Genomic DNA, 19,532 nt, shown 5'->3' on the forward strand with positions numbered 1-19,532 from the left:
TCTTCAGAGCCGACAAATGTGTTCATGATGTATGAGTAAAAAGAAACTATTCATCCCATCCATTAATACCTAACACACTGTCCCTGATTTCCAGGCTTACATCCATCTTAAGAGAAATAGTTACTGTGCAGCATCAGTTTGGGCAAAACAGAACCACCAACCAAGCAATGAGATACAACTGGGCGTATCCATCGAACAACAGCCCCCTCTTTAATACTTGTTACGGAGGTCGCTGGCTCTTCATTAAATGTGAATCCTAAGTACTTCAATGACCCTCTAGTGGTGTAAACTGGACAAAGAGAAATGTGAATCTGCTTTCTACTTTATGGTTCTTAACCTATTACGTTTGTTTCCCTCAGCCTGTGTGCTAAGATGGAAGGTCATGATCAAGGAAGCAACTTTGAATTGCCTGCACACCGTGGCACATTTAAGCAATAAGTCATAGATTTTGGTCTTCTCTATATGTGTGCTACCAATCCAGCAGTTTGCCATATATAGGTAATTGTCTTTTACCTAGCTTAGAGCTTTTTCCTCTAAATTCACTGTGTGTGTATGTGTGTGTGTGTGTGTGTGTGTTTATTCCCAGTAAGTCTCAAATACTTCTTGTTTTGTAATTTTCAATAATAATAATAATAATAAAAAAAAACACATCCAAAGCCCGCAGCAGAAAATGAAGTGTATGAATAGGGATGGGAGATATTAAACAGAGAACTCTCTCTGGTTCTCTCTCTCTTCTTGCATGTGTAGTATTCCTACTTTTTTTTTAAACAATACTCACTTTCTTTTATTTTAGACTCCTTTTCATTATTGGCTATGCAAAACCTATCCATAATGAGTGGGTAACACAGGAGTCACTTAAGGTTAGGAGCAGTGTGTGCCCTTGCCCTATAATGATTGGTTGCTGCAAAATGAGAGGTAAATTGAGGTGTGATGAGATCTTTGGGGACAAATACATTTCACAGTCAAAAACTACAGATTCATCCATTAGATACTGTATATGTTTATATATTTTATGTTACCCTGAACTTATGAGAAACAACACATTAACTCATGCTTGAGTGAAATGTATCTAACACATATATTTTCTCCAAAAGACAGATCACAGCCTTACTGCACTAACAGAAGACAGCAACACTTCAGTACTATATTTGGGGGGGCTGTGTTCAGTGATGGGGAGTAAGTTTAAACAATGACATCACCAACAAAAAGCACAAAAACTGCCAAAAAATATAGTGCTGACTAGATTGTGGAAAAGATACTTGTTTATATAATAAGAGCGGAAATAAGGAGCACAGTGTTGACTTTTTTTGACATTAGCTGGGAAACTGGGCAAGGCAAACCACATGTTCTGTTGCTCTGCACGTGTCTGCAGATGACTACTAACGCTCCCAGAGCACTGACTGGGAAACAAGTAAATATGGGCAAGTAGCCTCACATTTGTCAATATAGAACACAGAAGGAATGAAAGCTGTGTTCATTACAGAAATAGAGCATGGAATACTACTGAAAAAAAACAACAAATAACTCATACATATTTAAAGCCTGCCAGAACTTGAACTTGAAAATAGTATAGAAGTTTTCTACCATTAGTGGCACTTTGTACTCTGCAAATGAAAATTAGCTATATCCCTTTATTTAATGAATGCCTCTAGCAATTTCTCTGGTACAGGTACTATACTAGATATTATGTTTTATTAGCATAATAAAAAGCATTGAAATTGGATAAAATTGAAGTGTATCAGTTAATAGTTTTTATTTACTCCTATAGGTTGTCTGTCAGTATTTAAATGACTGTTGGGCATCAATTATGTGCAAGCTTAAACATTGGGTTCCTTGCCAAATGAGAGGACCAAAATATATGTGACTCCTGTTCCCATGGAGTTTATGATCCAGTAGGGGTGACAAGACTGAGATACATTACATTAGTAGGATGTTGAAGGTTGTGTTTAAATAAGGGTTTGCAAATTATAAGCCCATAGGCTTCTTAAGAAGTGATTAATCTTTTGGTGTCTAGATTGTCTTATAAAGAAAATAATAGTTTATTTATACACAGAATAGATTAATACAGTTGAGAAAAAGACAACTAGTTTTCCAAACTTGAGGTTGTCCTACTTATAACAACTCTTAAATTGAGTACCCACTACATATCAGACTGTTGAGTGTTTGTATGTTTTATATAATTTGACATTTAAATCAATCTCAAGGAGTAGATATTATCATTCTTAATTCACATGATAGGCTCTATAAAGCTTAAACTTAAAATTGAAAGTTTAAGAAACAGTTACAAGCTGTGCTCAGATGTTTCTGATTACAAGCTACTTTGTGATCTAATCTCTGCATGCTATCATTCAGGAATCCAGTTCGTGAAGCACAACCCCAGATTTGCAAAAGATTCACTTGGAAAAAATCAATTAAGATACCATTCAAAGATTCTTTGACAGAAATATGCATGAATTAATTTTGATTGCCCCAATTAAGAGAGATTTCCTTTTGGAAAGATGATCTAATATGTCAGATTCAACATATAAATCCCCTTCTTCTTTAGCTGTTTTCACAACTTATTTTCCACTTAAAGTAGTTATTACCTAAGATATATGTGAGTTTTCATATAAATGAATGTTATGCTCACAAGAAAAACAGCAGAAAATTCTTATTACTTGTGTTTGAACCAGGGATTTTCCTTCTCCGGTAGTAAGCCTTTTGCTTCACTGCAGTTAAATTTCTGAACTGATATACATAACATTCCTTTTCATGCCTGGAGAATATTTAGAATAGGATTATGGTTCTGCCATTGGCTCAATCAGTTAGGAAAAATTAACTGAGAGAAAGCAAACCTCTGAGTCAATACCATTTATTAAAAATGCCCGTGAAGAGAATTGATGATATAAGCAAAAGGTGTTCTCTTAGAAGGCAAGATGATGCCAGGTTTGGACCAAAAAAAAAAAAAAAATGAGATACCATTTTAAGATAAGTGAGTTGTGACTCTGATATTTGAAGTATTTTATTATGCAGTTAAGAGCTATGGTGATGTGGTAGGAGATAAGTGTGTTGTGAACATGATTCACAAAATCATAAACTGCAGCTCTACAAAAATATTTTCAAACATTTTATTACCGATAAAGCTTTGTGAACACAAAACAAATGTTGGTTGAAAAGAAAAATATGGGAGAGAAAGAAAGGCGCAAATCTTGCTAGTATTTTTAATTCCTTTTTAAGTTTTCTAAGTGTTCACTGTAACCTTATAAAATATGATTATCCATCCAATACGCACACCTGGCATAATCAGGATTGGAATTAAGATCTTGCTCATTCCAAAATTCATTTCCTTTCTACTGAAATGAAAACAGAAAAAAAGCAAGCATGATAGGAAACAGTAGAGGAGTCAGCATTCTTCAATTACATCATTTTTATGATAATGGGCAGACACAGTAAAATACTCAAGGTGGTGAATTTAAAATTAATGTAAATGAAGAATATAAGGTTTATGTACTGTTCAAATTAAGCTATAATTATATCAAAAACTATGAAAATAAAAAAATTTGCTAGTCAAAATATAACAAAAATAAAATAATAATAAACTATTTGTCACAAAACCAGTTATTTTGTGAACTCATAGGCATCAAGATGCCATGTCATACAATATTATGGTAAATTATTATTAATATTCTTCTTTGGTTCATTTGCAGGTAACAGGCTTCTCACTGGAAAGAATAGGATATTGTTCGTACAATTGTAACATCTATAGTGCATTCACTCCAGATTGAAATACAATACGTGCAGCAATACTTTCAGAGTATAAGAGCTGACAACCTGATGAGAACATATAAAGTAAATAAATTTTCATTTAACATATTTCTTTAAGAAAAAGGAATGTCTGGTGACTCCAATCTTCAAAGCATGTAGAAACCAAAAATTATGTTGGCAACAGTTTTCAATTTATGTAGGAACACTTTGCCTAGGATATAATCCAAATGGCCTACATAGTAAGAGCAGCCAGTTCAAGAAGTTTATACCTTATTATACAACAGGAGGTTCTGGAGTGCCCAGAACATAAATCATTTCCTGATATAGTCCTTATTAGAAAATTAAACTAATCATATTATAATCAAACTTCCTTTAATTGTTCTTAGAACTCAGTTCAAGAGATGTTCTCTCTTACATTGCAAATGCCCCTCTTTGCAATTAAATACTTTCATTTAAAGACCCTCTTCATTAACTAAGGCAAATGCACAACTTCCACATTAATGGGCCTTAAATTACTTCCTACTTATCATCATTTGAAAATATCTACTTTGAAAACCTGAACACCACTTAAAAATCAATTATTGACAGGACAAGTAGGTTTTCAATATATGCTAAAATAAATTTAAACATTGTTTCACTTCCTATCAATCAGTTTTTCTCCCTAGAATACTGATGCAGAAAAGAATTTAGGACAGAATGAGAGAAATATTCTCATGGTTTTTCTACTAAGCCTAGGAATGAGAAAGGAATGGATGAGGATCGCTGTTCCAACATACAGGTGTTGACAGGCCTTGTGTAGGGAGCCAAGCCTGTGCCTAAGGAAAGTAGTTGTTTTAGTTAGCTTTTTCACTGCTGTGGAAAAAAAAAAAAAAAAAAAAAAAGACCTGACCAGAACAACTTTAGAGGAGGAAACGTTTACTTGAGGGCTCATGGTTTCAGAGGTCTCAGTCCATTGGCAGTGGGCTTTGATCCTCAGGTCTCCAGGTGAGGCAGAACAACATGGTATAAAAGTGTGGCAGAGGGAAGCAACTCACATGATGATTAGGTAGCAGAGAGAGACTCCACTTGCCAAATACAAATACATAACCCAAAGCCATGCCCCCCAATGCCCACCTCCTCCAGCTATACTGTACCAGCCTTTGGTTACCACTGAGTTAATCCCTACCAGGGGATTAATTCACTTGATTGGATTAAGGCTCTCAGAATCCACTCGTTTCTCCTCTGAACTGTGTTGCATTATCTCACATGTGAGATTTGGGGGGACACGACTCATCCATCCATAACAGTGATCATGGTGGCAGTTTTGGTGAGGAAGACCTCTTTTCTATTTCTGAGGGGGCAAGTACTATTTTGTGTGTTCTTCAGCATGTTACTCAAACAAAGGGGAAAAAAACTTTGTTAACTCATCAATGAAATGAAGAAAGTAATATATATCCAACAGTTACATCATGAAGAATAAAGATGGAAAATGTTTAGCTACTACCTGAAGCTAAGGCAAAAGAGAGTAACCAGAAAAGCTCAAATTTATTTCAATTGCAACTTGTTACTTTTTTCAATGAAAGTCTTGCTACCAGGAGGAAAAAAAAAATAATTGAATGGGATGTATGGATTTTGTATTAGTAGTTTTTCACAACATTATACCTGCCATAGATAATTATTATTCACCTACATTGAATGATTTTAAAAATATTAGAAAAAAATAGGATAAGATTTTGAAGAATGAATAATAATTTATGCATTTACCTACTCATAGCTATTTAGGTTGGCCAGATTTTCCGCAAAGAATTCAAAACACTGACCTTATTTTCAATGCCTATTTAAGCATATCCTTGGTATGTACTCAGAAGCAAAATGTATAAACCAGAAGATTTGCCCTTGTTCGTTACATTCACTGCATGTTAACAAATCATTTTATTTAAAAACCTCTAAAAATCTGAAGTCATTTTTTTAAAACATGTTTTTGGACCATGGTATCATTTATTGTTCAGTTTTTCATTAAATCCTCCACAATCATCTCAATCTAAGAACATGTTATACAGTAATAGTGAGGCTGTGGGCTGGGTGTTAAAGTAACTGTATAATCTGTTTGGATCAACATGTACTGTGCAAACTTGGACCAGTGACTAAACTTCATCTGCCTCAGTTTCCTGGTAATGATCACATATTCGATTAAAATAAATGGTGCTCTTTTAAAGGATGGAGAATTATTGGGGAAGTTAATAAAGAAGAAGTCTTGGCAAGAAAAGGGTTGTGGGTTGAATACACTTGACAATAACTAACCTTGGGATAAAAATATAGGCAGACATCTATAAAGATTAATGTGTTCTTTATATGCTGCTTATGAAAAATGAGCTGAATACTAAAGTGATGAGAAAGATTTGTTGTTCAACAGGAAATGGAACTCTAGAGACAGCTTTACGGAGCAATTACTCTAATGGTGACATTAATATCTGAAGACAGTTGTTTTCTCCCATAGTAAAGGTAACACTCTACTGATTTTCAACATAAAAACCCCCTCTGACCTCTATTTGTGAGGTCCCTGATGGCATGGAACTCAAATACGTAAGGGATTGACTTTCACTCTCTACCACTTCATGTATATTCAACTGGACAGGCATGTAGCTCACATCAACCTGGTGATTATTAATAACAAAATGTTCTTCTTGAAGTGGCCAAATCCTCAGCCCTGCAGCTTAGCTGAACCAAAGTCTTAAAAATGCCAGAGACATTACTTAGAGGCAGTGCTCAAGAATAGACCTTTTCCCCTCTTGGGAAAGCTGTAGGTCACATGCATGTAATAACTGCATCAAAGGCAAGAGAGAGTACATATAGTTCAAAGCAGAAATCAGAATTTCACAGGGAAATAATAGAAAATAAAACTGAAGCATGTGCCTGTTTTCTTCTGTGTATTGCATATTTGTGTTTAATTTTAGAAGACCAGTATTCTACCTTGACTCTGAATTTTTCTTCTTCTTTTTAGAAAAAATAAGTGTATTGTACCATGTTCTTCAAATATTTTGAATCATAGAAATCATTAGAATTACTGTATAAATATAGTACTGGAGTCAACTAAAGAGATACATTGAAATTTGCATCATCTTTCCATGTGCCTGGGATCAACCTTATTGTCAGGCTGATTTGGATTATGCTCCTCTGCTCTGTCAAAACCCTCACTGTTTATGCCTAAAGTTACTGAACAGAAAAAGAGGGTGCTGGAAAAGTTCGATCACAGTGCATGATAAAAGGGTTTCAGAGTCAATGTTCTTCCACAATGTAAATAATGTTCTTCCACAATCCCCTCTTTTCAATTTAGACTACAATAAGGCAGTTATTCTAAAGAAATGTGGAATGTTTTAACATCTTCTCTCAAAGGAGAATGGTCAGAACCCAGAAATACGAGTGAAACAGTATTAAATAGCATTCTTTATTTATTTATGGGTTTTTTTTTTTTTTTTTTTTTTTTTAGTACTGGGGATTGAACTCAGGGGCACTCAACCACTGAATCCACTCAATCCCCAGCCCTATTTTGTATCTTTTTTAGAGACAGAGTCTCACTTAGTGCCTCACTTTTGTTGAGGCTGGATTTGAACTCGTGATCCTCCTGCCTCAGCTTCCAGAGCCGCAGGTGAACGCCACTGCACCCAACTTTAAATATCATTTTTTTTTTAGTTTTATTGATTTTATTTTTTTAAATACATGACAGTGGAATGCATTACAGTTCTTATTACACATATAGAGTACAATTTTTCATATCTTTATATGTAGAGTATGTTCATGCCAATTCATGCCTTTATACGTGTACTTTTTTGCATTACAATTCTTATTACACATATATAACACAATTTTTCATCTGTTTATATATAAAGTATGTTGACACCCAATACAATATCATTCTTGATTCATACAAAGAAAGAGGAAATCTAGGCTTAGGGTAATAAAGACTTGGCAGCAGTCATTGCACAGTAAACAGTAAAAACGGGCCTGTAGAATTTAGAGTGGTATCACTAGATACCAAATAAAAAGTAGATGACAAAATGAATGTTCCAGAAAACTACAATCATCACAATTTGTTGGTTAGGACACTTTATATGCTCTTGGAATTTAACATGAAGCTCTAGGTTACATATCTGGAAAATAAGGATAATTTTGGGATCTGCCCTGTAGGCTTGTTTTGTGAGTTCAATAAGACAATGTTTGTAAAGTCCTTGATATATTTTAAGTGTCCTATAAATATTAGATACTATAATCCTTATTATTTGAAATACTATGCTTGAAATAATTATATGATTAATTACTAAAATTTTTTGTTGTACAGTGACAATAATTTAGCCATTTAAAACCTTTGTGTCTTACTTACACAATTCTGATAAGTCAATTACACAGGCATTCTTAGACATATCTAAAACTCCTGAATATCAATGGCATTTAAAATTATGGGGCTTGGAGTGAAATAAACAGGTAGGAAATAACACTGACAAAATTCTACTTTAGTCTGCCTTTTCTTTGTATGGAAATACTCTAATCACATTAGCTCTGTGACATGTGATAACTGTTAGAAATAGAAGATTAACTAATCCTGAGGTTGAATAAGAGGTAGTTAACTCAATAATAAAATCAAATTTTGTTTCACTGGGAATATAACAAAGATGGTTTATTAAACCAGAACCTTGGTCATAAATGATTACACTGCTTTTAAGGTGAGAATGAGAAAAAGAAACTTCCCATATGCTCCATTGGAAGTTACATAAGCAAATCTTTGCTCTGCCTTTACACAGGAATGATGTGAGAAAGTCTGTCTCAATTCTACTATGTGTAACTGTAACAAGAACATAGACTCTTCACCTGGGCCTACAAATGTCCATGGGAGTCTAAAATGAGGATAAAATATTTCATCTCTGCCTTTGCATTTGTCTCCTTTGCTCTGAGACATCTTGGATTCCAGGAAAAACATTTTTGATCAGTAAACATCTTATCATGAGCTGAAACTACCCCCAGGCCACAGCAACATTCTTCTCACTGACAAGGGCCTTCCTGAGCATCCACAGGTAATGATCACCCTGACCACATTCTGATCAACACTGCTGGAGTATGCATATTTCTCGGGTCCCTCATCTATCTAACTTGGAAGCTAACATCAACATCCTAAAAGTTGGGGCTAAAAATGTGGGTCTCCTGTTTTCCCCAATGGAGATGCGCTGTTTGTCACCATTACTTTTCCATTTGGTTTGTGGGGTGAGTGATGGGACCTGATTTATTGAGATTCCCAGAATTAGGCCTCTGAGCTAGGACTCCAGTAACATGAGCACATCATCACTTCTTTTCATATTATTCATATAAACAATTGACCAAGAAAGAAATCAAAACATTAGGGGCAAGATAAAATGGAGGGCTGGGGATATAGCTCAGTTGGTAGAGTGCTTGCCTCACATGCACAAGGCCCTAGGTTCAATCCTCAGCACCACCAAAAAAAAAAAAAAAAAAAAAAAAAAACCATAAAATGGAAAATTACTGTATTAGTACCTTTTTACTGCACGTCATTTTATTAAGGAATCTGAGAATAATAATTGCCTTTTTTCCTAAGGAGCTCATCTTTCCCTTGTCCTTGCCCTTCATTTTCAGTATTTATAGCTATATGCTAATTATTTATTCAAAAATGACTTTTACCAAAGTGATATTATAACTCTTGACATACAAACAATAAGACCTGATTGAGCTATAGGAAAAAAAAATTCAATAAGTGTACAGTGCTCCTTATAACTATACTTGCTGAAAGAAGAGGATACCAAAATATCAAATTAACAATCGTTCAATCAAAGGACAAAACAAGGACTGTTAACAAAGTAATACCTTCCTAAAATAGAGTAATAATATCAAGAACATCTCAGAGGCACATTCAGACCTGTGAAAGAGTACTGACAACATTTTCAAGGATAGGGCATTACTCCTTAGTAGTTTTCTTTTCTTTTTTTACAACTTTCTGTCCATATTCTACAGAAACTACACAAAACTACAGGTAATCCCAGTACTGAAAACTATGCTTAGCTCTCAGTACTGAACATATAAAGATAATGTTAAGGTTTGTAATAAGGAACAAAATACCCAAGTGTAATTGTCATATATGGTATTCATGACTTAGAGCACTCTATGTTTTTGTCAACTTTCTCAGAATTCATCTATTAATGAAACTGATCTGTAGGGCTGGGATTGTGGCTCAGTGGCAGAATGCTTGCCTTGCACATATGAGGGACTAGGTTCGATCCTCACCATCATATAAAAATAAATAAACAGAATAAAGGTATTGTGTCTATCTATAACTTAAAAAATTAAAAAATAAAAACAACTGATCTATAGCTCCACTACAATTACCATCAAAATCAAAGCCAAAAGTATACTAAGAAATATACTGATGCTAAAAGGTTCGTGTAAGAATTTGGCAGAGGAAATGGCAGATAAGTAGCACACAGTATGCACTGGCTGCTCCCAGAGATCAAATTAAATCAACGGTTCTGCAGCTTCAGGATGGGAGAAGGAGCAGAGGGAAAATGCTAGAATTCAATTCAGAGAATCAACAAGCAGTTGAATCTCAGGAGCAGTGGTGTTTCAGAATAATGAGAGTTAGAAAACACAAAAAAAGATAGTAAAATAAACTACCAGTGCTAGGTGTATGCTGATTGGCGGAGGAGGGGAAGCTTCCCTTCTAGACAGCTTAAAAAGGAATCATAAAGATTTTAAAAAACAAAGACTCCTGTATTAGGTATTTGAGCAGAAAGTAGATTTAAATACGCATAGCAAGATGGTGTGACTTAAGTTGTACTCTCAGGCAGTTCCCTCTGGATTCAGTGAGGACTAGAAAGGAACACTTTCTTAAAGGGACCCCATCATCTAAGCTATCTAAAGGGAAGACCAGAAATCATTGTGCACTTCTTTCATTTTTGTTTTTCTTTCTTTCCCTTCATTCCTGTCTGCCTTCTTTCCTTTATTTCTCATCTCTGTTTTTATCTCTCCTCTTTCATATTTCCAAGACCCAATGGCCTCCTTTTCATTTTAATCTTCTTTTTTTTTTTTTTTAACTTGGTAGGCAGGTGCCTGGACAAACATTATTTTAGGATCAGGAGTGCAACTGTAGTATGAATTTATGGGAGCTCTATACAGCAACATAGCAATGGCAGGACTTTTGAAGTTAGCAGTTTAGATGTGGGTGAGCTGTGCATACAAGCTGTGGTTAGGCATGGTTCAATTTGCCCAGGTCTCAAGCATTAGGTTGTGTTACAGGAATTTCAGAGTACATTGGCTATGCAAAAGGGCAGAGTGCGATAAGTACTCTTTAACCATGGGGTACAGGCACCCACATACCTAACATAGTTGCTGGGATTCATCACCAAGGACTTTCAAAGCTGCCCAGACTACCGTATAAAAATAGGGGTGCGGTAGGTGCTATTAGCCCTGGGGCCTGGTATTCCCCACAAGACACAAAGCCTCCATACCAGACAGGGAAAGATTGGACAGCAGAGCTGTGGACACTCAGGGTGTTCCCTCAAAAGTCCAGTGAGCTTTCAGGAGCATAGAAATGTCACAAAACCCCTAGAGTCATACAGGCTAAGGAAAGAGGTCTGCAAGTTGAGTTTGGGGTGGAGAGGGGCAAGAACATGAGTTCTGGGCAGCATTTGAACAGGAGATAAACCTAGACAGTCAAAAACTAAATATATAGAGGAAGGAGCTGATACAGTTTCTACCTCCATTCCCATAGATACTGAAGCTACCACAGTCAAGATTTGAGCATCCACTATACCTCTCAATACCTGGCCCGATCCAAAGCTGGAAGATGTATAGAGAAATGTGTTCATCTCATATATTTCAGCAAATAGTAATATTTTATTCTGAAATATTAGCTTTTTACCCCAAGAGGTATTATCTTCTGTATTTATTTGATAGTTTGCCTCCAAGTTTTTGATATTTTCATTACTTAATCCAATTTTATGCCTTTTTCTTTAATGCTGTAATGTGTTAACACAGGTATTCACTCTACAGCTCTTCTGTATTCTTTTTTAATTCTTTCCCTCTCTTTATTCTCTCCCTGATTAGCACTCTTTTCTTTCCATTCCTTCCACCTCCTCTGACCCTTTTTAAAATTCTGTTTAGTTGGCTTATTTCATTTTCTATTTTAAGCTTTTGGGGATTGAACCCCGGTGTGCTCTGCCACTGAGCTGTTCTCCCAGCCCATTTTACTTTTTGTTTAATACATGGTCTCCCTGAGTTGCCAAGATATGACTTGGGCTTTTGAACCTCTTACCTCAGTTTCCCCAGTGACTGAGGGTTTGAATAATTCAGGATGGCTTAGAAAGATGTATTTCAAGTACTGAAAGAAAATAACTCACAGCTAAGAATACAGTATCTAGCAAACATATCTTTCAGAATCAAAGATAACATAAATTTCCATTATAAGTATAAACTAAAAAAATTCAGCAATACTATTGCAGCATTGATGAAGATTCCTAAAGAAGTCCTACACGCAGAGAAGGAGACAAACACAAAGATCAGATGTGAGGAAAGGATAAGTCCCACTCACAAGTAGTTAAACAAATGGCAATTAAGATCAAATTAAACAGAATTTCATCAAAATGACAGGAAATAGTAAACATTTCTCTTTATTAACACTAAATATAAATGATTCCAACTCTCTAATTAAAAGACATACACTGAAAGATTGACGTAAAAAGCAAGACCAGATCTTCAGAGAAGATGGCAGAGTTTAGGCAGTAGTCTCTGACCCTCCATAGTGCAGAAAAGAATCAGTGAAAGAATCAACTGACCAGAAATGTGGATGACAGAATAAACACTCTAAGACTTTGGTAGTCTGAGTTGAAGTTCAGTTATTTGGTAGTCTGAGTTGAAGTTCAGTTAAAAGATTAGAAAATAAGGACAGGGTTTCTTAACCCCCAAACTGGACCAGGATGGGGATAGAAAGGAAGAGAGAAGTGGGAGAGGAAGAGCACATAATCTCAGTCCCTTAACAACAGCTGGAAAAAAAAATAAGCAGAAAAGATTAAATATTAGAAGTACATCAAAATGGCAGGAACAGTGGGGTCATTAAAAGAGAGCAAACAGATTAACTCAAATTGTCGGTAGAAAGCCATGCCATACATGGCAGCCATTGTGTGTAGCCCACAATTTGCCTGCTGCACTCCAAGAATTTAAATCAACACAGATAGCAACATCTTCAGATAACAACACATATAACCAGATAGAACACCTCTGCAGTGGAAGGTCTCAGTAAAATCCATCTAGAAGAAACTAGAAGTACTGCTACTATCCTGAAGTCATTGAAAACCTCTCTTCCTCCCAAAGAATAAGGGGAGTGGGGTAGAGCAGACCCATCCCAGGAAGGGCTAGCCTAACCCCAGCATTCCACAGAGCTTCTATAGGATCCTAAGAAGGGACCATGTAGACACACTTATCCACAGTGACATAAAGTAAGAGTTTAGAACTGGGTGGGAAGCAGAGGGGGACAGTGCCCATGATTTGTGGTCTCAATCTGTGAAACCTTGGACACATGCAGGATGGTTGGCTCAGTCTCGGGCAGCAGAGGGGGTTGGTGAGCATGTTTCAAAACCTTGGGCATTGGGAGCTAAAACCCACATGAATTGGCTTAATTTCTTTCCTCACAGCAGGGAAAATACTCCAGCAATCTTTTTAGTTCAGAAGAAATGCTTCTCCACCACAGGTCATCCACAGAAAGCCCACAAATGTGGGTCCTGTGCTTGGAGACAGTCACCTCAACTGATTTAACTGTATTTCTTCTAATGTTTTAAAGCATTAATGTGAATCATTCTGTTTTCCTGGCTCACATTTGCACTTGTTTCTTTTATCCCCTCTTTTTCCTCTTGTATTACCTGCTACTGCCTCAAATCCTCCCATTCTTCTTTTTATTCTTTTTACTTTGGTATTTATTAGTATTTTCTATCTTGTCTTTTCTTTCTTGTTTCTTTTTATCTGTCTTCTTTTGCCCAATTTCCCCCCATCACCTTTTATCACCTATGTAATATTATAGTAATTTTAATATATTTAATAATGAAAATTTCAATTTATTCCAGAATTTCATTTATGTTTATATCTGGATGAGAAGAACTGTTGAGAACTGTCATCTCTCAAAATGGGAACAGTAGAGGACATACATGGAGTAAAATATCAATTTGTAAATATTCACTCAGCTTTCATCTCTTAAAATCAAACTAACTAAATAATGCCATGCATTAAAAAAATGATAATTGTTCCAATAGATGGGTAGAATATAAGTGGTATGAAACAGCAAGCAGGGTTAGAGCTGTAGCTCAGTGGTAGAGTGCTTTCCTAGCACGTGTGAAGTCCTCAGTTTGACTCTCAGCACTACATAAAAAGAAATAAATAGAATAAAGTTGTGTAAAAAAAATTCTTGGTAAAAAAAAAAAAGCAAGTAAACAAACCACCCCAAACATCCCACAATACTTATATAACTAACCTCAGTGGAAAAATTGTCTGACAAATAATTTAGACAGTTTGCTGTTCAACAAGATAAATGATGATGCAGTAATGAACTTAAAAAGAAAATTCAGGAAGTGAAGAATTGGTTCAATAAAGAGATAATTTTTTTTAAAAAATAAGCAGAATTTTGAATATGAAAGAATTGATAAATCAACTGAAGTATTCAGTGTAAAGCATCGCCAATAGATTTAAAGATGGATTGTCAGGTCTTGAAGTACATAATCTTGAAAATAAAGTCAACAATAAAGAAAAAATGTTGACAGTCCATGATCAGTATATTCAATAAATCTGGACAACCACAAAAATGGGAAGTTATACCCCATCTTTGTATGATATGTCAAAATACATTCTATTGTCATATATAATTATAAATAAATAAAAATTAAAAAAATAAATTAAAACTATGTTTATTTTTTTTTTTTAAATCTGAAATTAATCTAAGATAACATTAAGACCATATTTAAGAAACATTGAGGTAAAAGAAGTATTTAAATACCAATCAAAGACATGTACAATCTTTTCAACTAAATAATATTTAAAAATTTTCCAAATCTTAGGAATAAGATAAACATTCAAATATCAGAGCTTTTAGAACTCCAAAGAGGCAAAATTAAAAAAGGTTCTCTCCAAGAAACATAATAAAAATGCCTATTATAAAGATTAATGCTAGAATTAGAAAATAGCAGGTTATATTTAGAGGTAAACCATTTATATTTGAACTGATTCTTCAACCCAGGCCCTAACCCCAGGAAGTCTTGTAATAATATAAGCCAAACCCAGAAGGAAAATTAGAGCCAGTCAATACTATCTCCATGAAAATTCTATATTCTTCAGAATAGAAGATGAAGTAGAAATCATCCATGGTAAGCAGAAACTAAAAGAATTTCTAAATATTAAGCCTGCAATACAAAACATACTCAATCAAATATTACAGACAGAAGAAATAACAAAATGAAACAAGCATAGGGTTGAATTATACTTTGAATAATAGTCAATAAAAGAAGAACCAATTCTGAATTGAGCATTAGAAATGAATAAAAATGGCAGAAAATAAAAATCATTTCTATATAATAACACTCTAAATGGTCCAAACCTTTCAATCAAAAGATATAGATTGGCAGGTTGTATTTAAATAAAAACAACCATATGTTGTTTATAAGAGACTCACAGACAAAGGCATCTACAGACTGAAGATGAACAGATTGAAAAACACACCATGAAAATGGAAAGCAAAAGCAAGCAGGATAGCTATTCTTATATCAGACAAAGTAGACTTCAAGCCAAAATTAATCAGAAAATACAAAGAAGGTCACTTTATACTGGTCACAGAAGTAATCAAAACAAGATATAACGAATTTAAATGTTTGTACTTCAAACAAAAATATGGTAATGTACATAAAACAAACCCTTTCAAGATAAAGAACCAACGTGATGTTAATTCAAGAATGATTTCAATATATATTTCTCATAATTAGGTAGATCATCCATACATGAACTAAGTACTGGAAATCCATATGCAACAAAATGAAACTGAATCCCTTTCTCTCCCCATGCACAAAAGTTAATTCAAAATGGATCAAGGAGCTTGATATCAAATCAGAGACACGCCGTCTGATAGAAGAAAAAGTTGGCTACGATCTACATACTGTGGGGTTGGGCTCCAAATTCCTCAATAGGACACCCATAGCACAAAAGTTAATAACTAGAATCAACAAATGGGACTTACTCAAACTAAAAAGTTTTTTTCTCAGCAAAAGAAACAATAAGAGAGGTAAATAGGGAGCCTACATCCTGGGAACAAATCTTTACTCCTCACACTTCAGATAGAGCCCTAATATCCAGAGTATACAAAGAACTCCAAAAATTAGACAATAAGATAACAAACAACCCAATCAACAAATGGGCCAAGGACCTGAACAGACACTTCTCAGAGGAGGACATACAGTCAATCAACAAGTACATGAAAAAATGCTCACCATCTCTAGCAGTCAGAGAAATGCAAATCAAAACCACCCTAAGATACCATCTCACTCCAGTAAGATTGGCAGCCATTATGAAGTCAAACAACAACAAGTGCTGGCGAGGATGTGGGGAAAAGGGTACACTTGTACAGTGCTGGTGGGACTGCAAATTGGTGCAGCCAATTTGGAAAGCAGTATGGAGATTTCTTGGAAAGCTGGGAATGGAGCCACCATTTGACCCAGCTATTCCCCTTCTCGGTCTATTCCCTAAAGACCTAAAAAGAGCATGCTACAGGGACACTGCTACATCCATGTTCATAGCAGCACAATTCACAATAGCAAGACTGTGGAACCCACCTAGATGCCCTTCAATAGACGAATGGATAAAAAACATGTGGCATTTATACACAATGGAGTATTACTCTGCATTAAAAAATGACAAAATCATAGAATTTGCAGGGAAATGGATGGCATTAGAGCAGATTATGCTAAGTGAAGCTAGCCAATCCCTAAAAAACAAATGCCAAATGTCTTCTTTGATATAAGGAGAGTAACTAAGAACAGAGTAGGGACGAAGAGCATGAGAAGAAGATTAACATTAAACAGGGATGAGAGGTGGGTGGGAAAGGGAGAGAGAAGGGAAATTGAATGGAAATGGAAGGAGACCCTCAGGGTTATACAAAAATACATACAAGAGGAAGTGAGGGGAAAGGGAAAAATAATACAAGGGGGAGAAATGAATGACAGTAGAGGGGGCAGAGAGAGAAGAGGGGAGGGGAGAAGAGGAGAGGGGAGGGGAGGGAAGGGGAGGGAAGGGGAGGGGGGATAGTAGAGGATAGGAAAGGCAGCAGAATACAACAGACACTAGTATGGCAATATGTAAATCAATGGATGTGTAACTGATGTGATTCTGCAATCTGTATATGGGGTAAAAATGGGAGTTCATAACCCACTTGAATCAAAGTGTGAAATATGATATATCAAGAACTATGTAATGTTTTGAACAACCAACAATAAAAAATTTAAAAAATATAAAAATAAAAAAATAAAAAAAAAGATATATATCAAAAAAATTATCTGGGGTCACACATCACACTCTTGAAAAATAAGAACAAACTAATATCAAAATCAGTAGAACACAGAAAGTAATTAATATTGGACTGAAATTTAATAACATCAAGAATAAAAAATAACAAATTAAACCAAATTTTTTGAAAATATAAACAAGATGTGTAAGCTCTCAGACAATGTAATCAAAGGATAGAGAAGACCCAAATTAACAAAATTAGAGGTGAAAAAGGAGATAGTACCACAAACATTACTGAAATAAAAAAAAAATCATCAGAAAATATTTTAAAAATTTGTATTTTTATAAGCTAGAAAAATCTCAAGAATGTTGACAAATTCCTAGAGGCATATGATGTACCCAAATTTAACCAAGAAGATATGGAATACTTAAACAGACTAATATCAAATTATGAAATTGAAGCAGCTATTAAAAATTTCACAACCAAGAATTCCCAGGACCTAATGAATTCACACATGAGTTTTGCCAGAGCTTTAAAGAACAAATGGCAATCCTCCACATATTATTCCATGAAATAAAAAAGGAGCGAACACTGCCAAATTCTTCTATGAATCCATTATCACCCTGATAACCAAACCAAATAAAGAGACATAAAGGCCAAAAAAAAAATTTCTACTATCCAAAACTTCTTAATAAAATACTGGCAAACCACATACAAAAACGTCAAATTATTTCTGTTTGCTGAGTACATGATCTTATATTTTAATAATCCAAAATACTCTGCCAGACAACTTCTAGAGCTGATAAACAAATTTAAAGATAGCAGGATACAATCAACATACAAAATCAATGTCCTTCCTATACTCCAATAATAAACCTTCTAAAAATGAAATTAGGAATACTATCACATTCACTGTAACCTTAAAAAATAAACACATAGGAATAAATCTAATGAAGGAGTTTTAAGACTTCTACAATAAAAAGTACAGAACACTGAAGAATGAAATTGAAAAAGACCTTAAAAGATGGAAAGACCTCCCATGTTTGGATAAGCAGAATTAATATTGTTAAAATGGCCATCCTATCAAAATTGTTGTAAAGATTGTGTGTGATTCCAATCAAAATACCAAAGACACATTAGAAAAAAAGGAGTCTTAAAATTCATTTGGAAGAATAACATACACAGAAAAAACAGAGCAATCCTAAGCAAGAAAAGTCATGCTGAAAGCATCTTAATACCAGACCTGAAATTATACTACAGAGTGACAGTAACAAAAAGAGTGTGGTAACTGCACCAAAACAATCAAAAAGATCAATGCAATAGAACAGATGACACTAAGATGAACCCACATTGATATAGTTATCTGATGATCCACAAAGGTGCCAAAAATATACATTGGAGGAAAGATAACTTTTTAAATAAATGGTGCTGGGAAAACTGAACACTTACATGTAGAAGAATGAAATTTGATTCTTATCTCTTACTCAGTAAAAACATTAACTCAAAGTGAACCAAAGACTTAGGAATTTGACCAGAAATTTCAATTTCCAGAAGGCTGGTTGTATACAATGGAGCATCGCACCATATGCACAGTCATACATTTACTTAGGGTAATGATGTCCATCTCATTCCACCATCTTTCCTGCCCCCATACCCCTTCCCCACATTTCTCTCCCCTTTGCCTAATCAAAGTTCCTCCATTTTCCCATGCCCCTTCCCCCATTATGGATCAGCATCCACTTATCAGACAGAATATTTGACCTTTTTTTGGGGGGGATTGGCTTTTTCCAGCTTGCATTCCTAGTTTTGGGGAGAATCCCCATACTGCTTCCTAGCATGGTTGTTATAATTTGCAGTTTCACCAACAATGTATAAGGGTATCTTTAAACTCATTCTCTCCAATGTTTATTATTATTTGATTTCTTGACAATTGCTGCTCTAACTGGAGTGAGATGAAGGCTCAATGTAGTTTCAATTTGCATTTCCCTGACTCCTAGAGATGTTGAATATTTTCTAATAGAAGGGTCTATTTAGTTCTTTTGCCCATTTATTAATTGGTTAATTTGGCTTTTATTGTGTTAAGTTTTTTGAGTTCTTTATATATTCTGGATATTAATACCCAATCTGATGTGTAGGTGTCAAAGATTGTCTCCCATGCTTAGACTCTCTCTTCATGCTCGTTTCCTTTGCTGCACAGAAGCTTTTTACCTTGCTGCCATCCTATTTATTGCTCCTTTATTTCCTGTGCTGTCTTAAGGAAGACATAGCCTATGCCACATTA

At 35.0% G+C, this 19,532-nt stretch overlaps 1 protein-coding gene across 1 annotated transcript in view; it reads right to left on the bottom strand.

The window, feature by feature from the left end:
- Window positions 1–19,532, bottom strand: part of Dpp10 (dipeptidyl peptidase like 10) — a 623,123-nt gene that overhangs the window by 143,531 nt on the left and 460,060 nt on the right. The gene's annotated exons all lie outside the window — the stretch shown is intronic.

The sequence above is a fragment of the Marmota flaviventris genome, chromosome 11, assembly GCF_047511675.1.
Source record: "Marmota flaviventris isolate mMarFla1 chromosome 11, mMarFla1.hap1, whole genome shotgun sequence".
In the NCBI taxonomy this organism is placed as follows: domain Eukaryota; kingdom Metazoa; phylum Chordata; class Mammalia; order Rodentia; family Sciuridae; genus Marmota; species Marmota flaviventris.